This window comes from Heptranchias perlo, chromosome 9 (genome assembly GCF_035084215.1).
Source record: "Heptranchias perlo isolate sHepPer1 chromosome 9, sHepPer1.hap1, whole genome shotgun sequence".
Classification (NCBI taxonomy): Eukaryota; Metazoa; Chordata; class Chondrichthyes; order Hexanchiformes; family Hexanchidae; genus Heptranchias; species Heptranchias perlo.
In genome coordinates, this window is record NC_090333.1 from 1,232 (window position 1) to 18,414 (window position 17,183).

General features: G+C 50.7%; 2 long non-coding RNA genes across 3 annotated transcripts; one reads left to right on the plus strand and one right to left on the minus strand.

Moving 5' to 3' along the window:
* The first annotated feature begins 2,679 nt into the window (after positions 1-2,679).
* On the plus strand, positions 2,680-10,163 carry LOC137325077 (uncharacterized). 2 transcript variants are annotated; one of them, XR_010963803.1, is made up of 2 exons: positions 2,680-3,104; positions 8,966-10,163. It is a non-coding gene; the product is annotated as an uncharacterized lncRNA (long non-coding RNA). The 2 variants fall into 2 exon arrangements; XR_010963804.1 differs by having other exon boundaries at positions 8,972-10,163.
* On the minus strand, positions 5,338-15,280 carry LOC137325078 (uncharacterized). The gene is made up of 2 exons (XR_010963805.1): positions 14,938-15,280; positions 5,338-9,991 (listed from the first exon to the last, which is right to left on the minus strand). It is a non-coding gene; the product is annotated as an uncharacterized lncRNA (long non-coding RNA).
* Positions 15,281-17,183: the final 1,903 nt, after the last annotated feature.

Below are 17,183 nucleotides of genomic sequence, written 5' to 3' on the forward strand. Positions count from 1 at the left end.
CCCCCCCCCATTCCCACAACGGACTCTGTCCCCCCCCTCCATTCCCACACGGACTCTGTCCCCCCCCCCCCATTCCCACACGGACTCTGTCCCCCCCCCCCATTCCCACACGGACTCTGTCCCCCCCCCCCCATTCCCACACGGACTCTGTCCCCCCCCCCCATTCCCACACGGACTCTGTCCCCCCCCCCCCCATTCCCACACGGACTCTGTCCCCCCCCCCCATTCCCACACGGACTCTGTCCCCCCCCCCATTCCCACACGGACTCTGTCCCCCCCCCCCATTCCCACACGGACTCTGTCCCCCCCCCATTCCCACACGGACTCTGTCCCCCCCCCCCATTCCCACACGGACTCTGTCCCCCCCCCCCATTCCCACACGGACTCTGTCCCCCCCCCCCATTCCCACACGGACTCTGTCCCCCCCCCCCCATTCCCACACGGACTCTGTCCCCCCCCCTTCCCACACGGACTCTGTCCCCCCCCCATTCCCACACGGACTCTGTCCCCCCCCCCCATTCCCACACGGACTCTGTCCCCCCCCCCATTCCCACACGGACTCTGTCCCCCCCCCCACACGGACTCAGTCCCCCCCCCCACACGGACTCTGTCCCCCCCCCCCCCATTCCCACACGGACTCTGTCCCCCCCCCCCCCATTCCCACACGGACTCTGTCCCCCCCCCATTCCCACACGGACTCTGTCCCCCCCCCCCCCCATTCCCACACGGACTCTGTCCCCCCCCCCCATTCCCACACGGACTCTGTCCCCCCCCCCATTCCCACACGGACTCTGTCCCCCCCCCCCCCCCCATTCCCACACGGACTCTGTCCCCCCCCCCCCCATTCCCACACGGACTCTGTCCCCCCCCCCATTCCCACACGGACTCTGCCCCCCCCCCCCCCCATTCCCACACGGACTCTGCCCCCCCCCCCATTCCCACACGGACTCTGCCCCCCCCCCCATTCCCACACGGACTCTGCCCCCCCCCCCCCCATTCCCACACGGACTCTGCCCCCCCCCCCCCATTCCCACACGGACTCTGTCGCCCCCCCCCCCATTCCCACACGGACTCTGTCCCCCCCCCCCCCCATTCCCACACGGACTCTGCCCCCCCCCCCCATTCCCACACGGACTCTGCCCCCCCCCCCCATTCCCACACGGACTCTGCCCCCCCCCCCATTCCCACACGGACTCTGTCCCCCCCCCCCCCATTCCCACATGGACTCTGTCCCCCCCCCCATTCCCACACGGACTCTGCCCCCCCCCCCCCATTCCCACACGGACTCTGCCCCCCCCCCCCATTCCCACACGGACTCTGTCCCCCCCCCCCCCCCATTCCCACACGGACTCTGTCCCCCCCCCCATTCCCACACGGACTCTGTCCCCCCCCCCCCCCATTCCCACACGGACTCTGTCCCCCCCCCCCCCCCCCATTCCCACACGGACTCTGTCCCCCCCCCCCCCCATTCCCACACGGACTCTGTCCCCCCCCCCATTCCCACACGGACTCTGTCCCCCCCCCCCCCATTCCCACACGGACTCTGTCCCCCCCCCCACACGGACTCTGACCCCCCCCCATTCCCACACGGACTCTGTCCCCCCCCCCCCCATTCCCACACGGACTCTGTCCCCCCCCCCCCACACGGACTCTGTCCCCCCCCCCACACGGACTCTGTCCCCCCCCCCCACACGGACTCTGTCCCCCCCCCCCCCCCCATTCCCACACGGACTCTGTCCCCCCCCCCCACACGGACTCTGTCCCCCCCCCCATTCCCACACGGACTCTGTCCCCCCCCCCCATTCCCACACGGACTCTGTCCCCCCCCCCCCCATTCCCACACGGACTCTGTCCCCCCCCCCCCCCATTCCCACACGGACTCTGTCCCCCCCCCCCATTCCCACACGGACTCTGTCCCCCCCCCCCCCATTCCCACACGGACTCTGTCCCCCCCCCCCCCCCCCATTCCCACACGGACTCTGTCCCCCCCCCCATTCCCACACGGACTCTGTCCCCCCCCCCCATTCCCACACGGACTCTGTCCCCCCCCCCATTCCCACACGGACTCTGTCCCCCCCCCCCACACGGACTCTGTCCCCCCCCCCCCATTCCCACACGGACTCTGTCCCCCCCCCCCCCATTCCCACACGGACTCTGTCCCCCCCCCCCCATTCCCACACGGACTCTGTCCCCCCCCCCCCATTCCCACACGGACTCTGTCCCCCCCCCCATTCCCACACGGACTCTGTCCCCCCCCCCCCCCCCATTCCCACACGGACTCTGTCCCCCCCCCCCCCCATTCCCACACGGACTCTGTCCCCCCCCCCCCCCCCCCATTCCCACACGGACTCTGTCCCCCCCCCCCCATTCCCACACGGACTCTGTCCCCCCCCCCATTCCCACACGGACTCTGTCCCCCCCCCCCCCCATTCCCACACGGACTCTGTCCCCCCCCCCCCCCCCCCATTCCCACACGGACTCTGTCCCCCCCCCCCATTCCCACACGGACTCTGTCCCCCCCCCCCCCCATTCCCACACGGACTCTGTCCCCCCCCCCCATTCCCACACGGACTCTGTCCCCCCCCCATTCCCACACGGACTCTGTCCGCCCCCCCCCCCCCCCCCCCCCATTCCCACACGGACTCTGTCCCCCCCCCCACACGGACTCGGGCCCGGCGCCTGCGCACTGTGCGTGTGTTGAGCGCGAGGGGCGGATTGAGCGGGAAATGAGAGTCGGAGAATCTGAAGGAGGGAAAATGGCGGAGTCACCGAGTGAATTCCCCGGGACCCGGGGTTTCTGCATCAGCCGATTAATCGCAGTCTGAGAGCTGCTGGATGTCCAGGTCAGACATTGAAATCCTCGCCGCCCGGCTCCCAGTGACTCAACACCTGATCGCAGCCTTTGGGAAGGAAGGTTTGGGGAGCAGTGAGCACTCGGTCTGGGCCCTCTCTCTCTCTCAATCAAATAGACCCAAATACAATTTAACTCAAAGAGGAACAAGAGCAGCCTGCGATCTCACTGAGTAACGGCTCCATTGGAGAGACACTGAGGAACTGACTCTTCACCGCCTCAGGACGGCCCAAAGCGCTTTACACACAATGAGGTGGGTTTGAAGTGTAGTCACTGTTGGAATGGAGGGAATGAGAACATAAGAACATAAGAAATTGGAGCAGGAGTCGGCCAATCGGCCCCTCGAGCCTGCTCCGCCATTCAATAAGATCATGGCTGATCTGATCCGAACCTCAAATCTAAAGAACACAAGAAGTCGGAGCAGGACCCGGCCACATAGCCCCTGGGCCCTCTCCGCCACCCACAGGGCATTGACCGATCCGAACTCAGCTTCATGTCCAATTTCCTGCCCGCTCCCCATAACCCCTAATTCCCTTTACTTCTAGGAAACTGTCTATTTCTGCTTTAAATTTATTTAATGATGTAGCTTCCACAGCTTCCTGGGGCAGCAAATTCCACAGACCTACCACCCTCTGAGTGAAGAAGTTTCTCCTCATCTCAGTTTTGAAAGAGCAGCCCCTTATTCTAAGATTATGCCCCCTAGTTCTAGTTTCACCCATCCTTGGGAACATCCTCACCGCATCCACCCGATCAAGCCCCTTCACAATCTTATATGTTTCAATAAGATCGCCTCTCATTCTTCTGAACTCCAATGAGTAGAGTCCCAATCCACTCAACCTCTCCTCATATCCGCCCCCTCATCCCCGGATTAACCGAGTGAACCTTCTTTGTACTGCCTCGAGAGCAAGTATGTCTTTTCTTAAGTATGGAGACCAAAACTGTACGCAGTATTCCAGGTGCGGTCTCACCAATACCTTATATAACTGCAGCAATACCTCCTTGTTTTTATATTCTATCCCCCTAGCAATAAAAGCCAACATTCCGTTGGCTTTCTTGATCACCTGCTGCACCTGCATACCAACTTTTTGATTTTCTTGCACTAGGACCCCCAGATCCCTTTGTACTGCAGTACTTTCCAGTCTCTCGCCATTAAGAAAATAACTCATTGATGCACAGCAAGATCCCACACACAGCAATGCGATAAATGACCAGATAATCTGTTTTTTCGTGATGTTAGTTGAGGGATAAATATTAGTCCCAGGTCACCGGGGAGAACTCCCCTGCTCTTCTTCCAATTGTAAACAATTTTACAACACCAAGTTATAGTCCAGCAATTTTATTTTAAATTCACAAGCTTTCGGAGGCTACCTCCTTCCTCAGGTGAACGATGTGGGAAAAAAAAATGGGAAAAATTTATTTTTTTTTCCACATCGTTCACCTGAGGAAGGAGGTAGCCTCCGAAAGCTTGTGAATTTAAAATAAAATTGCTGGACTATAACTTGGTGTTGTAAAATTGTTTACAATTGTCAACCCCAGTCCATCCACCGGCATCTCCACATCATGACTTCTTCCAATGGTGACGGTTGGGTCGCGGAGGGTGAGGGTCCCGGGGAGGCAGCAGCCCAGATTATTTCTGTGGGTCCCTCCTGCTCCTCCATCACACACAAACATAGTTGGCCACTTCCCTTTTCCGGGCCTCTTCGGTTCCATCGCCCGTGGAGCTGGTCGGAGTGAGAACAGTGCAGGCTCCGGCCTAAAATGGCGATCGGGGGCCCATTTACCCCGATTTCCATATTAACAGGGGCTGATCGTCTGAAACAGGCGGTGATTTGGACACCCGGCGGGAGGCCCCTTTCAAAATGGCACCGGCTCCATCGCCGGGGTTACCGGGGCGGGAGAGGCGACTGACCCCCATTCTCAGACCGGGAGGGGAGTGAGAATCGACCCCCGAGTCTAACTTCACAATCCTCTCTTTTGAATTTGGACTTGGGTGTGCAGGGCACAATTTCAAAATTTGCAGATGGCACAAATCTGGGAAGGACAATAAACAGTGCCCCACGGGCAGTGTGGGAACCAGGCCCCACGTTCCCTCTCCTTCTCCCCTCCCCCCACTGTTGCTGGCAAAAACATACTGTTGTTACTTTTCCCCTCTCTTTCCCATGGTTCAAACAAGGTGATATTGCAGCATCTGATGTTTGCAACAGCTTCTCACAGACTTTCAAGGCCTTGCATCTGTCTTACCTTTAACCTTCGAGACAATCTGCTGAATGAGACTTTTCCAATGTGGCCAACCTTCCCAGCATGCCGTCTTGAACAGTCAGTTTAACCGTTCCTTTGTTGAATTAATACTTTTAACCAAACTCAGCTCCTTTAATAACTGGTATTGAAAGTCCAAAATCCTTCAGTCGCCCCTCAAGTGAGTGTGAGGTCGAACAACTCACTTTAACCCATTCATTGAATCTGAATTGCACTCACCACAGATCAGGTTAAACATTGTTACAAGAAGTTTAATCACCGTCATATTTACGCAAAAGTTCTTTCAAATACGACAAATGGAAAAGAAAAGTGTTACAATCATGACAAGCTGTATAATAACAAAAAGCAGAGACATGATTTTCACCCAAGGATGCTGTCCCACATTATAGACGACTCCCTCCATTCATGATCCCCAGGGGTAGAGGTCCCCTTTTCAATGTCAGCATTACGTTGTTTCGAATGCACTGTCAGTCTATCAATATTAGGGGTGTTAAACTGCAGAAGTAATCTAAGAAAGTGGTTTCCCTCATTACTTCTCAGTCTTAATCTTCAACAATCTCCCTTCCCCCCAACTTTGTGGGATCCTGGGGCCTTATCTAAGGTCCTCATCCTGTGAGCATCACAGACCGATCTCCAGCCATTTGCTCTTCTAATCTAAGTTTCATTTGGTTAATATCACACATCATGATACAGACAAAGAAAATCATAATACATTGTACAGAAAACTACAGAAACTAGGCTCCCCCCAAATACCACCATATTATCAAGAAATCTTGGACTTAAAAGATCCTCCAGCTCTCCTTTTTACCATTATCCATCTTGTGGATAATTCTGGCTCAGTATTATTTCTCCCCGGCCCTCAGTTGTCCCAATTTCATCGTTAACTCAAAGGAACCCAACCCTGAATTTTGGAAATCCAAATTCTATGTCTGTCTTTACTTTAATTTCAATCCCTCTGATCGGGACCAGTGTGTTTAACACTGTCCTGATTGTTTCATTAACTAGTTGGTTTCTCTATGAAGCATGTGTCAGTGCCTTGATTACCAAGTGTAAATCAGTGGTGATCCAGTATCTGTCCTCACTCTCCTGAGCACATTAACCATTTCATGTAGTGGTGTTGTCAACGTGACTGAGCATGTCTGAGTCCCGTCCTTCAGGGCATCTCCATCATGCATTCCACAGACTGGTTGCCTCACGTGCAAAATATCACATTTACACACACAGCAGTTTCCCAAAATCACACCGAACGTGACATCAAATACAAGCCATTCCTGTGCTTTCAGGCCATCTGATCAACAGACCGGGGGGGGGGGGGGTGTCTGGAGGTCTTTGCTTATCTCCCCCTGCATGGTCCCGATCTCTCGGGTCGAGCCCAGGTTATAAAATATTCTTCTCACTGTTCAGTATAAGCAAGGACACAACCGTCTCCAAGAGAAAGCTATCAATTAACGATTGTTAACTCCCCTTTCCTGACTTTCACTGGATTGTGTATTGATTCCTGATTGATGCCCTTTGGGGGTTGTTCCCAGGTGATCTTTGTTTCTCACCGGTCACTCACACATCGTTTTCCTGACCCTTTGGTTTTGGTGATCACAAAATGTCCCATTATCACCCATGACCACCTGGGACACTGATTGTAGACCCCAATTGGTGGGGCAATTTTCCTGTTTCTATCTCACACACTCATCACCTCCTCATGTCTAATTAAGTTAAACATCCCATAATACTCCCAGTTCATGTTGGTTGTGAGCCCTGGAGGAACCTTACTGTCCAATAAACTAAAAATCACCACCCCATAAAACACAGATTAAAAGTTCCCAGTCTGGTCCAATGAATCAATACATTTACTTAGTTTCGGACAGATGTGTTACCCCCCTGGGCAGTCCCAGAAGCTCTCAGCGATGCCCAGGAGACCCCGGGGGTGAAATTAGTCTCTGGTGTTAGTGCAACACGGGCAATAGTGAATGGACAGCCCATTTTACACCTGCACCATTTTCTTTCCCACTGAAGTCAGTGTAACTCGGGCTGTCGATTCACCATCGCTGTTTGGAGTGACCGTCAAAGAACAATTTCAAACCCCAGCCTCAGATTTTCACAGCAGCACTTTAAAGGGACCATGCCCCGTCACTACCATTCACTACTGAGATTAATACAGTCATGCCCTGTCACTACGATTCACTACTGCGATTCATGCAATTGTGCCCTGTCACTACTGAGATTCATGACGTTATGCCTGCCACTACTATTCACTACTGAGATTCATGACGCGTGCCTGCCACTACTATTCACTACTGAGATTCATGCAGTCATGTTTGCCACTATAATTCACTCCTGAGAGTAATGCTGTTGTTCCCAACACTACCAGGATTCACTACAGAGATTAATGCGGTCATGCCTTCCATGACTATGATTCACTACTATGATTAATGCAATCGTGCCTGCCACTGCTACTATTCACCACTGAAATTAATGCACTCGTGCCTGCCTACTATGATTCACTACTGAGATTAACGCAGTCGGCCTTCAACTACTACGATTCACTACAATGATTAGTGCAATTGTGCCTGCCTCTAATATGATACAACAGCAACAACAACCTGCATTTATACAGCGCCTTTAACATAGTAAAACGTCCCAAGGTGCTTCACAGGAGCGTTATCAAATAAAATTTGACACCGAGCCACATAAAAATATTAGGACAAAAGCTTGGTCAAAGAAGTAGATTTTAAGAAGCATCTTAAAAGAGGAGAGATGGAGCGGTTTAGGGAGGTAATTCCAGAGCTTAGGGCCTAGGCAGTTGAAGGCACGGCCGCCAATGGTGGAGTGATTAAAATCGGGGATGCTCAAGAGGCCAGAATTGGAGGAGCGCGGAGATCTCGGAGGGTTGTAGGGCTGGAGGAGGTTACAGAGATAGGGAGGGGCGAGGCCGTGGAGGGATTTGAACACAAGGATGAGAATTTTAAAATCGAGACGTTCCCGGACCGGGAGCCAGTGTAGGTCAGTGAGCACAGGGGGTGATGGGTGAACGGGACTTGGTGCGAGTTAGGATACGGGCAGCAGAGTTTTGGATGAGGTGAAGTTTACGGAGGGTGGAAATGGGAGTCCGGCCAGGAGAGCATTGGAATAGTCAAGTCTGGAGGTAACAAATGCATGGATGAGGGTTTCAGCAGCAGATGAGCTGAGGCAGGGGTGGAGACGAGTGATGTTATAGAGGTGGAAGTAGGCGGTTTTGGTGATGGAGTGGATATGGTGTCGGAAGATCATCTCAGGGTCAAATAGAACTCCAAGGTTGTGAACGGTCTGGTTCAGCCTCAGACAGTGGTCAGGGAGGGGGATGGAATCGGTGGCTAGGGGAGGAAATTTTTGCTCATTCTGGATGTCAGACAAACAGTGTGACAAATCAGAGATAGTGGAGGGGGTCGAGGGACGTACTACACTACTGAAATTAACGCAGTCGTTCCTTCCATGACAACAGTTCTCGACCGTGATTAATGCAGTCGCACCTGCCATTACTATAATTCACTACCATGATTAATGCAGTCATGCCTGACATTACTATAATTCACTACTATGATTAATGCAGTTGTGCCTGCCACTATTCTGATTCACTACTGTGATTAATGCAGTCATGCCTGACATTACTATAATTCACTACTATGATTAATGCAGTTGTGCCTGCCACTATTCTGATTCACTGCTGTGATTAATGCAGTCATGCCTGCCACTATTCTGATTCACTACTGTGATTAATACCACTACAATTCTGCAACTAAAGTAGTAAAATTATGCAACTGAAGGAGACAATTAATTGGAACGCTACGAATTACAAGGAAACTCACCAAAAGCAGCTATTTTTAGATTTAGTGACAGACCCGAACAAAGAAAATCACAAAGACCCCGGATCCTTAAAAGCAGCAAAACACTGAGCTCCTGACATCATCAGAGGGGCAGAGCCAGGAGTGACATCATCAGAGGGCCAGAGCCGGGAGTGACATCATCAGAGGGGCAGAGCCGGGAGTGACATCATCAGAGGGGCAGAGCCGGGAGTGACATCATCAGAGGGGCCGGAGCCGGGAGTGACATCATCAGAGGGCCAGAGCCGGGAGTGACATCATCAGAGGGCCAGAGCCGGGAGTGACATCATCAGAGGGCCAGAGCCGGGAGTGACATCATCAGAGGGGCAAACTGGGAGTGACACCATCAGAGGGGCAGAGCCGGGAGTGACATCATCAGAGGGGCAGACCGGGAGTGACATCACCAGAGGAGCTGACCCGGAAACGACAGCACCAGAGGGGCAGACCTGGAAATGACATCATCAGAGCCCAAACCAGAAGTGAGCTCATCCGAGTCTCTGATATCAGGATTAATTTAACAGCTTTAGGGATTTATTCCCACAGTAAAATGCTGGAAACACGGGTTCAGTGAATGTGGTTTGAAATGTGTGTAAATGTGTCAGTGAGTCAGTGACCCGGTGAAATGACACAGTCCCGGCCTCGTAGTCCAACTGAACTCGGATCCGGTTGTTAGGTGAGATCAGTGTGAGGGGAGTGAGCCGGGAATTGTGCCAGGCTCCGAGAGAAACATTATAATAATATAAACACCAGGATTTACTGTTGTTCCCAAGATCAGAGTTTCTCCCCTCCCTCTCTGCGCTCCCACAAACAATCCCTATTCCCCAACGTTTCCCATCAGTCTCCACATCCCAGGAATGGGATCCTGAGGAGAAACTCTGGGAGCAGAGGACTTGGGAATGGTCTTTAAACCTCTCTGGGTGAGGTGGGTAGGGCTGTTTCTGTTCAATCCCTGTTACTGATCTCAGATCATCCGACAGAACCAAGTTCCAGTTTGCTGTCTTTGGATCCAGGCTCATCGCTGACCTTTGCCCTAGAGAGGAGAGAAGAGATTGGTCAGACAGGGTTATTCCACTCCCATCAATGATTGACAGCTGCAGGGTGGGAGTGTCAGTATTTCCCAGACACTGTCAGCCCCATATCACCTCTGAGACTGTGTTCATCCCCTGTTGAATAAATGGCCTTTGATCAGAATCCCTGTTAAATAGCAGTGTGTGGGTCCCAGTGCTGTACACTCAGTGCAAACACGCAAGCCCCTGGCACTGTGCACACGTTCTCCCAGACACAATGGAGGGGATTCACCGGCACACAACACATCCCACAGATTCACAGTCGCAGCCCCACAATCTCAGCACTGGCTGTACTGGGAACACACAGCTCACAGGAGTGTGCCCTGGGCTCTCTCCCTCCTGTTACTGTTCCATCCTGAATACAGGAGTGTGTCCTGGGCTCTCTCCCTCCTGTTACTGTTCCATCCTGAATACAGGAGTGTGCCCTGGGCTCTCCCCCTCCTGTTACTGTTCCATCCTGAATACAGGAGTGTGTCCTGGGCTCTCTCCCTCCTGTTACTGTTCCATCCTGAATACAGGAGTGTGCCCTGGGCTCTCTCCCTCCTGTTACGCTGCTCACAGCTCTGATTAAAGTCTCCACTGGTTTACACACAGCAGTGAGGATTCAGTTGTGAATTGAGATGAATCTGATGTCCCTTCTGTACATTAAACTGTTGCTCCCTGTTCACTCTGAATTCACCAACACTCCCTCTGGCCCTGGGTCTGAGACTTGGACCAATTCCGAGCTGTGAGGAGGGAACAGGTGCAGCAACTCGACCCTCGAATCCCTCGCACTGAACCCTGGCTGAAGAAACATCACCGTGAAAGAAAGGGTTAAATAGGAAAATAAAGATTTCAATAGAAAAATAGGGTTAAATAGGAAAATAATGCGTTAAATAGAAAAATAAAGAGTTGAATAGAAAAGGGGTTACCTGGAACAATAAAGAGCTAAATAGGAAAATAAAGGGTTAAATCGAAAAATAAAGAATTAAATAGAAAAGGGTTGAATAGAACAACAAAGAGCTAAATAGAAAAATAAAGAGTTGAATAGAAAAATGAAAGTTTAAATAGAAAAATAAGGGGCTCAATTTGGCAATGGTGGTGGGTTGGCAGCTGGCTGCTGTCAGGAGCTGCAGTGTGAGGTGTGGGGGAGAGAGAGGGAGCCAGATGTCATCCGGCACTGGAACGGAAGACCGGCGGGGGGTGGGGGGGAGAGAGAGTGGAAGATCCGGGGTGGGGGGGAAGAGGGGAAGATTGGGGGGGAGAATGGAAGATGGGGGCAGAGAGGGGGAAGATCGGGGGAGGCGGAAGATCGTGAGGACATCAGGGGAAGATCGGGGGGTGAAGGGGGGACATCGGGGGGTGAAGGGTGGGACATCGGGGGGGGGTGAAGAGGGGGACATCGGGGGGTGAAGAGGGGGACATCGGGGGGTGAAGAGGGGGACATCGGGGGGGTGAAGAGGGGGACATCAGAGCGGAGGACATCGGAGAAGGGTGCAAACGTGGGTAAATTTAGTGTTTTTATTTCCGTCTATGGTTTTTTATTTAATTTATTTTGTTTCTTGTTCCCTGATCTGGCCTTCATGCCTGGTTTTAGAACCAGGTGCCCATTCTAATCCCACCTTCCAGCACCCGGTCCGTAGCCCTGCAGCTTACAGCACTTTAGGTGCAGGTCCAGGTACTTTTTAAAAGAGTTGAGGGTCCCTGCCTCTACCACCAATTTGGGCAGCGAATTCCATACATCCACCACCCTCTGGGTAAAAAAGTTTTTCCTCATGTCCCCTCTAATCCTTCCGCCAATCAGCTTAAATCTATGTCCTCTAGTTCTTGAACTCTCCGCTAGGGGAAACAGGTACTTTCTGTCTACTCTATCTGGGCCCCTCATAATTTTGTACACCTCAATCAAGTCTCTCCTCAGCCTCCTCTGCTCCAAGGAAAACAACCTTAGCCTATCCAATCTCTCCTCGTAGCTGCAATTTTCAAGCCCTGGCAACATTCTTGTAAATCTTCTCTGCACTCTCTCCAGAGCAATTACATCCTTCCTGTAATGTGGTGACCAGAACTGCGCACAATACTCCAGCTGTGGCCTTACCAGCGTTTTATACAGTTCCATCATTACATCCCTGCTTTTGTAGTCTATATCTCGGCTAATAACGGAGAGCATTCTGTATGCCTTCTTCAAAACCTTATCTACCTGTACTGCCACCTTCAGGGACCTGTGCACATGCACTCCAAGGTCTCTCACTTCCTCGACCCCTCTCAATATATTCCCGTTTACTGCGTATTCCCTTTTACTGTTTGCCCTCCCTAAGTGCATTACCTCACACTTCTCCGGGTGGAACTCCATTTGCCACTTTTCCGCCCACTTCACCAACCCATTGATATCTTCTTGGAGTCTACAGCTATCCTCTTCACTATCAACTACACGGCCAATTTTTGTGTTGTCTGCAAATTTGCCAATCATACCCCCTACATTCAAGTTCAAATCATTAATATAAACCACAAACAGCAAGGGACCCAACACTGAGCCCTGTGGCACACCACTGGAAACGGATTTCCATTCGCAAAGACATCCATCGACTTTTACCCTTTATTTCCTGTTACTGAGCCAATTTTGGATCCAATTCGCCACATTTCCCTGTATCCCATGGGCTTTTACCTTTCTGACCAGTCTGCCATGTGGGACTTTGTCAAATGCCTTACTAAAATCCATGCAGACAACATCCACTGCACTACCCTCATCAATCCTCCTTGTCACTTCCTCAAAGAATTCAATCAGATTTGTAAGACATAACCTTCCCTGAACAAATTCATGCTGACTATCCCTGATTAAACCATGCCTTTCCAAGTGACAGTTTATCCTATCTCTCAGTATTGATTCTAATAGTTTACCCACCGCCGAGGTAAGACTGACCGGCCTATAATTGTTCGGCCTTTCCCTCGTACCCTTTTTAAACAATGGTACTACGTTTGCAGTCTTCCAGTCCTCCGGTACCTCTCCTGTATCTAGTGAGGGTTGGAAAATTATCCTCCCTGGCTTCCTTCAATAGCCTGGGAAATAATCCATCCGCCCCTGGTGACTTATCAACTTTCAAGGATTCCAGCCCCTCTAGTACTTCCTCTCTCGTTATGTTTACCTTATCCAATATTTTACATCTCTCCTCTTTAACTACTATGTCCGGATCATCCCTTTCCTTTGTGAATACGGAGACAAAATATTCATTTAAAACGCTACCCACATCCTCTGCTTCTGCACACAAGTTACCCTTATCATCCCTGATAGGTCCCACCTTTTCCTTAGCTAGCCTCTTGTTCTTAATGTACTGAAAAAGCCACCCAGGTAAGTTAAAAATCTTTCTAAGTACTTAATCTGTCACAGGGAAAGTGCCTTAAGTACCTCAATGAGGTACATTTGGCTCTTTAACTGTCATCCCGCCAGCTTTAATTGCCGGCGGGACTTCCGTTTTCGGGTTGCCAGCGTGCACACAGGTGGGTCCCTGGGAAACTCGGAAGTCGGCGGGTTGGAGCCGGCTTCCGAACCCAAACGGGATTTCTGCGATTTTCGGAGTCCCCCCCACCCCCCCCCCCCACCTTGCCTCCAACACACCCGCAATTGCCTCCTAAAATCACCCCCAAAGAGTTAAATAGAAAAAGGGTTAAATAGAAAAATAAAGATTTAAATAGAAAATGAAGGGTTAAATAGAAAATAAGGAGGTGACTAGAAAATTAAAAAATAAAAATTTATATAGAAAAATAAAGGGTTAAATAGGAACAGAGTTAAATAGAAAACTAAAGAGTTGAATAGAAAAATAAAGGATTAGAGAAAATAATAAAGGATTAAATAGAAAAATAAAGGGTTAAATAGAGATTAAAAACAGTCAGTGTGATCCCCTGTGATATAAACACAACTTGGAATATTCCTGCTCTCCACCTGATCCCTGTCGACTGCTCGATGACGATCCCTGGGACAGGGGCTGCCCCTGTTGAGCTGATTCTGCCCCCTCCCCAGAGCACAGATACTGACAGCCCTGTGAGGGACAGTGTCCCTTTAAGAGACACTCTGATTGACAGTGTGTAACCCCGCCCCTACCTGACCCATGGTGGGTGAAGCTTTGGCCCATTACAGTGAGGAATGTTTAAAGCAGGTGTCACTGACGACTGAGGATTAATCTCAGGCTCCTGATCCACACACACAGGGACCTGAGATTAAAGTTCGGGGATATTCCCAGCTGTCTGAACACAACTAACCCGACCTGCTACCAGTCCCCTATAGAATCATAGAATCAGACAGTAAGAAGGAGGCCATTCGGCCCATTGTGCCCATGCCGGCTCTTTGAAATAGCTATCCAGTTAGTCCCACTAGCCCGCTTTTTCCCCAATGCCCTGTAAAATTTTTCCTTTTCAAGTATTTATCCAGTTCCCTTTTGAAAGTTTCTACTGAATCTGCTTCCACCGCCCTTTCAGGCAGCGCATCCAGATCATCAAAACTAGCTGCGTAAAATATTTCTCCTCATCTCCCGTCTGGTTCTTTTGCTAATTACCTTAAATCTGTGTCCTCTGGTTGCTGACCCCCCGCCAGTGGAAACAGTTTCTCTCTCTGGACTCGATCAAAACCACTCAAAAATTTGAACACCTCTATTAAATCTCCCCTTAACCTTCTCTGCTCTAAAGAGAACAATCCCAGCTTTTCCAGTCTCTCCACATAACTGTAGTCTCTCATCCCTGGTACCACTCTAGTATATCTCCTCTGCACCCTCTCCAAGGCATTGACATACATACAATTACATACAATACATCACAGCCTCGATTAGGGTGTGATCTTTCAAGGCCTCTTTCATTTAATGTGATTTTAAATGAAGGGAGCAAAAGGAAGTTTCACATTTCAGACACGTCTTCACAGCTGGGGTTCGATTCCCATCACAGTACTCACACATGACACAGCCTGAATCGGCAGGAGGCTGTGAGCGATTGTATTTCTCCACGATATTACACAGCGTGAAGTTTCTCTCCAGACTGGGCCTGGGGTTGAATTTCCGGCGACACTGAGGGCACTCAAACCCTTCTGGGCCTGCGGTCTGGGCCCAAACTCCCTCAATACATTTCAAACAGAAACTGTGCAGACAGGGTAATATCACCGGGTCCTGGTACACCTGGAGACACACAGCACAGGTTAATTCATCCTCGAAAGCTCCGGGCTCTGTTACTACAGCACCTGAAAGAGTTTTCAAGTTTTCACGCAGCAAAGAAGAGAGGGCAAGGAAGCAGACCAGGAAGGAGTGAAAATGTTAGTTTCACTTTCATTTCTCACTTTGGTTGAAGATGAACCCTTTCAGGCCTGCAGTAGCAGCTCAGAACCAAAATCAGAAAAACAAGATTGCAATTTTACAATCTGGAGCCAGAATACAGCAAGCTGGGCTCAGTAAACACAAACTGAAAACCAATCAGCTCAGACCAGACCCTAAATGGTTTAACAAATGATTTAAAACTGATATAAAGAGGTACAATAACCTTTACAAATCCCACAGAGAGGAAAGGGAAGGAGCTCTCTGGGAGGAATAGAAAAATATACAGAAAAAGTTAAAAGGTTTATCAGTGGGGCAAAGAGAGATGAGAAAAAGCAAAGCAGCAGAGGCTACAAGTCTTAGTGAACTCGACACGAAACATGTCCGACCAACACAGAGCTGGAAACCAACAAAGACAAAAGAATGTTGGACAACAAATCCAAAACAGGAGAATACAGTCAGAGGAAGTCATGGTCAAACTGTACAGGGCTCTGGTCAGACCTGTGTCCAGTTCTGGTCAGACTGCAACTAGAGTACTTTGTCCAATTCTGGTCAGTCTCACCTCGAGTACTATGTCCAGTTCTGGTCAGACCCACCTCGAGCACTGTGTCCAGTTCTGGTCAGACTGCACCTAGAGTACTATATCCAGTTCTGCTCAGACCCACCTCGAGTACTGTGTCCAGTTCTGGTCAGACCCACCTCGAGTACTGTGTCCAGTTCTGGTCAGTCCCACCTCGAGTACTATGTCCAGTTCTGGTCAGACCCACCTCGAGCACTGTGTCCAGTTCTGGTCAGACTGCACCTAGAGTACTTTGTCCAGTTCTGGTCAGACCCACCTCTAGTACTGTGTCCAGTTCTGGTCAGACCCACCTCAAGTACTGTGTCCAGTTCTGGTCAGACCCACCTCGAGTACAGGAGGAGGCCATTCAGCACTTGAGCTCGTTCCACCATTCAATTAGATCATGGCTGATCTGTATCTACCTGCCTTGGTTCCATAACCCTTAATACCCTTACCCAACAAAATCTATCAATCTCAGTTTTGAAATTTTCAATTGATCTCCAGCCTCAACAACTTTTTGGGGGAGATAGTTCCAGATTTCTACTACCCTTTGTGTGAAGAAGTGCTTCCTGACATCACCCCTGAACTTTCTAGCTCTAATTTTAAAGTTTTGCCCCCTTGTTCTGGATTCCCCCACCAGAGGAAATGTTTCTCTCTATTTACCATATCAAATCCTTTAATCATCTTTAAACACCTCAATTAGATCACCCCTTAATCTTCAATACTCAAGAGAATACAAGCGTAGTCAATGCAACCTGTCCTCATAATTTAACCCTTTTAGCCCCGGTATCATCCTGGTTAATCTGTGCTGCACCCCCTCCAAGGCCAATATATCCTTCCTGAGGTGGGTGCGGTGCCCAGAACTGAACCCAGTCTCCAGATGTGGTCTGACCAGAGCTCTGTACAGCTGGAACATCACTTCCTCCCCTTTGTATTCCAGCCCCCGAGATAAAGGCCAACATTCCATTTGTCTTTTTAATTATTTTTTGTACTTGTCCACTGGCGTTTAGTGATTTCTGTGCTTGGGCCCCTAAATCTCTCTGATCCTCCACAGTTCCCGGCTTCTCACCATTTAGAAAATACTCTGATCGATCTTTCTTCGGTCCAAAGTGAATGACCTCGCACTTCCCCACATTGAACTCCATCTGCCCCAGTTTTGCCCACTCACTGAATCGACCAATGTCCCTTTGCAACTTTCTGCTCCCATCTACACTATTTACTGTGTCACCTAACTTAGTGTCGTCAGCAAACTGAGATACACGGCTCTCTATTTCTTCATCCAAGTCATTGATAAATATAAATTTAACCCTGACTGATTCTTTTTCCTGCCCCAGT